This window comes from Cryptomeria japonica, unplaced genomic scaffold (assembly GCF_030272615.1).
Source record: "Cryptomeria japonica unplaced genomic scaffold, Sugi_1.0 HiC_scaffold_334, whole genome shotgun sequence".
Taxonomy (NCBI): Eukaryota; Viridiplantae; Streptophyta; class Pinopsida; order Cupressales; family Cupressaceae; genus Cryptomeria; species Cryptomeria japonica.
Window position 1 is genome coordinate 33479 of NW_026729156.1, and position 6822 is coordinate 40300.

General features: G+C 62.2%; 1 non-coding gene across 1 annotated transcript; it reads right to left on the minus strand.

The window, feature by feature from the left end:
* Positions 1–620: 620 nt before the first annotated feature.
* LOC131870507 (5S ribosomal RNA) lies at positions 621–739 on the minus strand. Its single transcript, XR_009368814.1, has one exon. It is a non-coding gene; the product is annotated as a 5S ribosomal RNA (ribosomal RNA).
* Positions 740–6822: the final 6083 nt, after the last annotated feature.

Below are 6822 nucleotides of genomic sequence, written 5' to 3' on the forward strand. Positions count from 1 at the left end.
TGCCTCGGGTGCGCACCTTGCGTGCACCTTCGCCAGGGTGGGCGCCTTGGTGCGCACACCTTGGCTGGGCTGCGCACACCTTGGCACCCGCGTTTCCTTCATTTTAAATTTTTTTTTTTTACAATCTCTCAAGTGGGAAATTCTATAATCTCAACTTTTTTTGCCTTTTCAGGAAACTTTTGAATGGAGCGCATCATTGGTGCGCTCCGAAGTGTGCTCCAAAGCTCTCTCCAGCTGCGTGCACCTGCCCCGGCCGCGCACCCGGCCCCGCCCAGCTTCGCTCACCTGTCCCGGGCGTCTGGTGCGGAACCTTAGAGTAAGAAACATCACCGTGCACCTTGGCCAACGTGCGCGACTCGACCGAGCGCGCACTGGCCGAGGTGCACACCGATTTCACCTGGGTGCGCGCGCAGCACCTCGGGCGCACCGGGGTGCGCGCACAACGCCCGGGTTGCACCGTGGCCTGTGTGCTCGGGGCGCCTCGGGTGCGCGCTCGGTGTCGCCCCCGCGCGCGCGGTAGTGCGGGCAGCGCACCCCGGCCCGGCCCGGCCCCGACGAGAACGCAAACGGGCAAAAGGTTTATTCAAATAGCATTGCGACGCCCGGCGAAAAACTAAAAAAGGGTGCAACACCGGGACTTCCCGGGAGGTCACCCATCCCAGTACTACTCCGGCCCAAGCGCGCTTAACTGCGGAGTTCTGATGGGATCCGGTGCACTAACGCTGGTATGATCGCACCCGTTATGAGCTTGTCGCAGTGTGTACTTAGCAAACCGCGACCCACGTGCGAATCCACCCCGGCCACCCACCCCCGTCGAGGTGCACACCCTCCCTCGCGAAGTGCGCCCCGTTCGCCAAGTGTGAGCCCTGCCCGGGTGCGCGCACCTTGCTAGGGCGTCGGGTGTGCACCCGGCCCGGCCTACGTGCGTGCACCTGGAGGGGGCGTCGTGTGCGTGCAGTGTCCCGTCTGCAACGCGGTGCCCACACACCACCTCGGGCGCAACGACCTGCGCTCACATGTGGGCCGAGTGCACCTTGGTGCATGTTCGGGGCGCCTCGGGTGCACGCTCGATCTTGCCCCGGTGCACCAAGGCGCTCGGTTTGCCCCGGGTGCGCACTTGGTGCAAGGTGGGCACCCAAAATAGGGATCAAGCACCAAAACACAAGTTTCGGGATGCAAAATGGGACCCAAGGACCACAAATGCGTTCCAAGACCCATGATGGGTCCACGAGAACAAAAATGTGTTCCGAGACTTAATAAACAAATATTGGGTTTTAGGAGAAGAAACATGCTCTGATGCCCAAAACGAGAATCGACCCCGAAAAGGCCACAGGCCAAAAGTGGGATGCGAGACAAAAAAAAATGGGACCCGAGGACCAAAATTGGGTTCCCAGGTCGAAGACAGGGCAACCGGACAAGAAACGACCTCTAAGGCTCGAAATGAGTCCCGGCGACTAAAACTTGACAAGAAGCACCCATCAGGCACCCAACTCGACACCCATGGGATGCCGACCCACCCGGGCTTCCACCTAGCACACCTTGGCACCCACCCACCCTCGCACCCAACCTCGCACCCAACTTAGCACCTTTGAACCCACATTGGCACTCACCCTGACCCTGGCACCTTGGAACCCACATTGGCACTCACCTTGACCCTGGCACCCACCTTTGCACTCACCTTGGGACCCACCCTGGCTCCCACCTCGGCACCCACCCAGACACCCACCTTGGTTCCTTGGCACCCACCTTGGATCCTTGGCACCCACCCCGACACCCACCTTGGCACGCAACTTGGCTACTTGCCACCCATCTTGGCTCCTTGACGCCCACCCCGACAACCACCCCGTGACCTACCCTGGCTAGGGTTGGTGCACACCCACCCTGGTGCCCACCTTGGCACCCACCCTATGACCCACCTTGGCACGCACCTTAGTACCCACCCCGTTACCCACCCTAGGACCCACCCCGTGACCCACCTTGGCCAGGGTGGGTGCCTTGGTGCGCACAACTTGCCTGGGCTGCACACCAGGGCGGGCTCAAGATGGCACCCGCGTTCCGTTTTTTTCACTATCTTTCAAAACGGAAATTTTAAAATCTCATTTTTTTCTTTTTTTTGCCTTTTCTGGAAATTAGTGAAGGCAGCGCATCAAAGGTGCGCAATGCTGGTGCGAACCCGGGAGCGCTCCGATGTGTGCTCCAAGGTGCGGCGTGCACGAAGTCCGAGCCCGGTTTGCCCCGGGTGCGCACCTCGCGTGCACCTTCGCCGGGGTGAGCACCTTGGCTGGGTTGCGCGCCCTGGTGCGTACCAAGGAGCGCTCTGAAGTGTGCTCCAAGGTGCGGCGTGCACGAAGTCGGAGCCCGGTTTGCCCCGGGTGTGCACCTCGGGTGCGCACCTCGCGTGCACCTTCGCTGCGGTGGGCACCTTGGCTGGGTTGCGCGCCTTGGTGGGCACCATGCAGTGCACGAAGTCGGAGCCCGGTTTGCCCCGGGCGCGCACCTCCGCCAGGGTGGGCACCTTGGTGCGCACAACTTGCCTGGGCTGCGCACCAGGAAGGGCTCAAGATGGCACCCGCGTTCCGTTTTTTTCACTATCTTTCAGAACGGAAATTTTAAAATATCGTTTTTTTTTGCCTTTTCTGGAAATTAGTGAAGGCAGCGCATCAAAGGTGCGCAACGCTGGTGCGAACCTGGGAGCGCTCCGATGTGTGCTCCAAGGTGCGGCGTGCACAAAGTCGGAGCCCGGTTTGCCCCGGGTGCGCCCTGGTGGGCACCATGGTGCGCACCAAGGAGCGCTCCGAAGTGTGCTCCAAGGTGCGGCCTGCACGAAGTCGGAGCCCGGTTTGCCCCGGGTGTGCACCTCGGGTGGGCACCTTGGTGCGCATGCCTTGCCTGGGCTGCGCACCAGGGCGGGCTCAAGATGGCACCCGCGTTCCTTTTTTTTCACTATCTTTCAAAACGGAAATTTTAAAATCTCATTTTTTTTTGCCTTTTTCTGGAAATTAGTGAAGGCAGCGCATCAAAGGTGCGCACCTCGCTGCCCACCACGGTGCGCAACGCCGGTGGGCACCCGGGAGTGCTTCGAAGTGTGCTCCAAGGTGTTGCGTGCACGTTGTCGGAGCCCGGTTTGCCCCGGGTGCGCACCTCGCGTGCACCTTCGTCGGGGTGGGCACCTTGGCTTGGTTTGCCCCGGCTGCGCTCCGAAGCGGGGTTATTGGAGCGCCGCCTCTTTTTTTGTCGGAGCGTTTGGTGGGGTTTCTCGCATTGGCTCTTCCGAGGCCCGGTTGCCACCCTGGCGCGCACGAAGTCGGAAGTAGGGTTAATTGCCCGGGTGCGCACCTTTGCCAGGGTGGCACCTTACCTGGGCTGCGCACCAGGGCGGGCTCAAGATGGCACGCGCGTTCCGTTTTTTTCACTATCTTTCAAAACGGAAATTTTAAAATCTCCTTTTTTTTTTGCCTTTTCTGGAAATTAGTGAAGGCAGCGCATCAAAGGTGCGCACCTCGCTGCCCACCTTGGTGTGCTCTGAGGTGCGCACCCGGGAGCGCTACGAAGTGTGCTCCAAGGTGCGGCGTGCACGTTGTCGGAGCCCGGTTTGCCCCGGGTGCGCACCTCGCCTGCACCTTGGCCGGGGTGGGCACCTTGGCTGGGTTTGCCCAGGGTGCGCTCCGAAGCGGGGTTACTGGAGCGCCCCCTCTTTTTTTGTCAGAGAGTTTGGTGGGGTTTCTCGCATTGGCTCTTCCCAGGCCCGGTTGTTGGGTGCGCTCCCACCCTGGCGCGCGCGAAGTTGGAAGTTGGGTTAATTGCCCGGGCGCGCACCTTCGCCAGGGTGGGCACCTTGGTGCGCAAACCTTGGCTGGGCTGCGCACCAGGGCGGGCTCAAGATGGCACCAGCATTCCCTTTTTCTCACTATCTTTCAAAACGGAAATTTTAAAATCTCGTTTTTTTTTTGCCTTTTATGGAAATTAGTGAAGGCATCGCATCAAAGGTGCGCACCTCGCTGCCCACCTTGGTGTGCTCCGAGGTGCCCACCACGGTGCGCAACGCCGGTGCGAACCCGGGAGCGCCCCGATGTGTGCTCCAAGGTGCGGCGTGCACGAAGTCGGACCCCGGTTTGCCCCGGGTGCGCACCTCGCGTGCACCTTGGTGCGCACACCTTGGCTGGGTTGCGCGGCCTGGTGGGCACCATGGTGCGCACCAAGGAGCGCTCCGAAGTGTGCTCCAAGGTGCGGCGTGCACGAAGTCGGAGCCCGGTTTGCCCCGGGTGCGCACCTTCGCCGCGGTGGGCACCATGGCGTGCACGAAGTCGGAGCCCGGTTTGCCCCGGGTGCGCACCTCGCGTGCACCTTCGCCGGGGTGGGCACCTCGGCTGGGTTGCGCGCCCTGGTGCGCACCAAGGAGCGCTCTGAAGTGTGCTCCAAGGTGCGGCGTGCACGAAGTCGGAGCCCGGTTTGCCCCGGGTGTGCACCTCGCGTGCACCTTCGCTGCGGTGGGCACCTTGGCTGGGTTGCGCGCCTTGGTGGGCACCATGCAGTGCACGAAGTCGGAGCCCGGTTTGCCCCGGGCGCGCACCTCCGCCAGGGTGGGCACCTTGGTGCGCACAACTTGCCTGGGCTGCGCACCAGGAAGGGCTCAAGATGGCACCCGCGTTCCGTTTTTTTCACTATCTTTCAGAACGGAAATTTTAAAATATCGTTTTTTTTTGCCTTTTCTGGAAATTAGTGAAGGCAGCGCATCAAAGGTGCGCAACGCTGGTGCGAACCTGGGAGCGCTCCGATGTGTGCTCCAAGGTGCGGCGTGCACGAAGTCGGACCCCGGTTTGCCCCGGGTGCGCACCTCGCGTGCACCTTGGTGCGCACACCTTGGCTGGGTTGCGCGCCCTGGTGGGCACCATGGTGCGCACCAAGGAGCGCTCCGAAGTGTGCTCCAAGGTGCGGCGTGCACGAAGTCGGAGCCCGGTTTGCCCCGGGTGCGCACCTCGCGTGCACCTTCGCCGCGGTGGGCACCATGGCGTGCACGAAGTCGGAGCCCGGTTTGCCCCGGGTGCGCACCTCGCGTGCACCTTCGCCGGGGTGGGCACCTTGGTGTGCAGACCTTGGCTGGGTTGCGCGCCCTGGTGGGCACCATGGTGCGCACCAAGGAGCGCTCCGAAGTGTGCTCCAAGGTGCGGCCTGCACGAAGTCGGAGCCCGGTTTGCCCCGGGTGTGCACCTCGGGTGGGCACCTTGGTGCGCATGCCTTGCCTGGGCTGCGCACCAGGGCGGGCTCAAGATGGCACCCGCGTTCCTTTTTTTTCACTATCTTTCAAAACGGAAATTTTAAAATCTCATTTTTTTTTGCCTTTTTCTGGAAATTAGTGAAGGCAGCGCATCAAAGGTGCGCACCTCGCTGCCCACCACGGTGCGCAACGCCGGTGGGCACCCGGGAGTGCTTCGAAGTGTGCTCCAAGGTGCTGCGTGCACGTTGTCGGAGCCCGGTTTGCCCCGGGTGCGCACCTCGCGTGCACCTTCGTCGGGGTGGGCACCTTGGCTGGGTTTGCCCCGGCTGCGCTCCGAAGCGGGGTTATTGGAGCGCCGCCTCTTTTTTTGTCGGAGCGTTTGGTGGGGTTTCTCGCATTGGCTCTTCCGAGGCCCGGTTGCCACCCTGGCGCGCACGAAGTCGGAAGTAGGGTTAATTGCCCGGGTGCGCACCTTTGCCAGGGTGGGCACCTTACCTGGGCTGCGCACCAGGGCGGGCTCAAGATGGCACGCGCGTTCCGTTTTTTTCACTATCTTTCAAAACGGAAATTTTAAAATCTCCTTTTTTTTTTGCCTTTTCTGGAAATTAGTGAAGGCAGCGCATCAAAGGTGCGCACCTCGCTGCCCACCTTGGTGTGCTCTGAGGTGCGCACCCGGGAGCGCTACGAAGTGTGCTCCAAGGTGCGGCGTGCACGTTGTCGGAGCCCGGTTTGCCCCGGGTGCGCACCTCGCCTGCACCTTGGCCGGGGTGGGCACCTTGGCTGGGTTTGCCCAGGGTGCGCTCCGAAGCGGGGTTACTGGAGCGCCCCCTCTTTTTTTGTCAGAGCGTTTGGTGGGGTTTCTCGCATTGGCTCTTCCCAGGCCCGGTTGTTGGGTGCGCTCCCACCCTGGCGCGCGCGAAGTTGGAAGTTGGGTTAATTGCCCGGGCGCGCACCTTCGCCAGGGTGGGCACCTTGGTGCGCACACCTTGGCTGGGCTGCGCACCAGGGCGGGCTCAAGATGGCACCAGCATTCCCTTTTTCTCACTATCTTTCAAAACGGAAATTTTAAAATCTCGTTTTTTTTTTGCCTTTTATGGAAATTAGTGAAGGCATCGCATCAAAGGTGCGCACCTCGCTGCCCACCTTGGTGTGCTCCGAGGTGCCCACCACGGTGCGCAACGCCGGTGCGAACCCGGGAGCGCCCCGATGTGTGCTCCAAGGTGCGGCGTGCACGAAGTCGGACCCCGGTTTGCCCCGGGTGCGCACCTCGCGTGCACCTTGGTGCGCACACCTTGGCTGGGTTGCGCGGCCTGGTGGGCACCATGGTGCGCACCAAGGAGCGCTCCGAAGTGTGCTCCAAGGTGCGGCGTGCACGAAGTCGGAGCCCGGTTTGCCCCGGGTACGCACCTCGCGTGCACCTTCGCCGGGGTGGGCACCTCGGCTGGGTTGCGCGCCCTGGTGCGCACCAAGGAGCGCTCCGAAGTGTGCTCCAAGGTGCGGCGTGCACGAAGTCGGAGCCCGGTTTGCCCCGGGTGCGCACCTTCGCCGCGGTGCGCACCATGGCGTGCACGAAGTCGGAGCCCGGTTTGCCCCGGGTGCGCACCTCG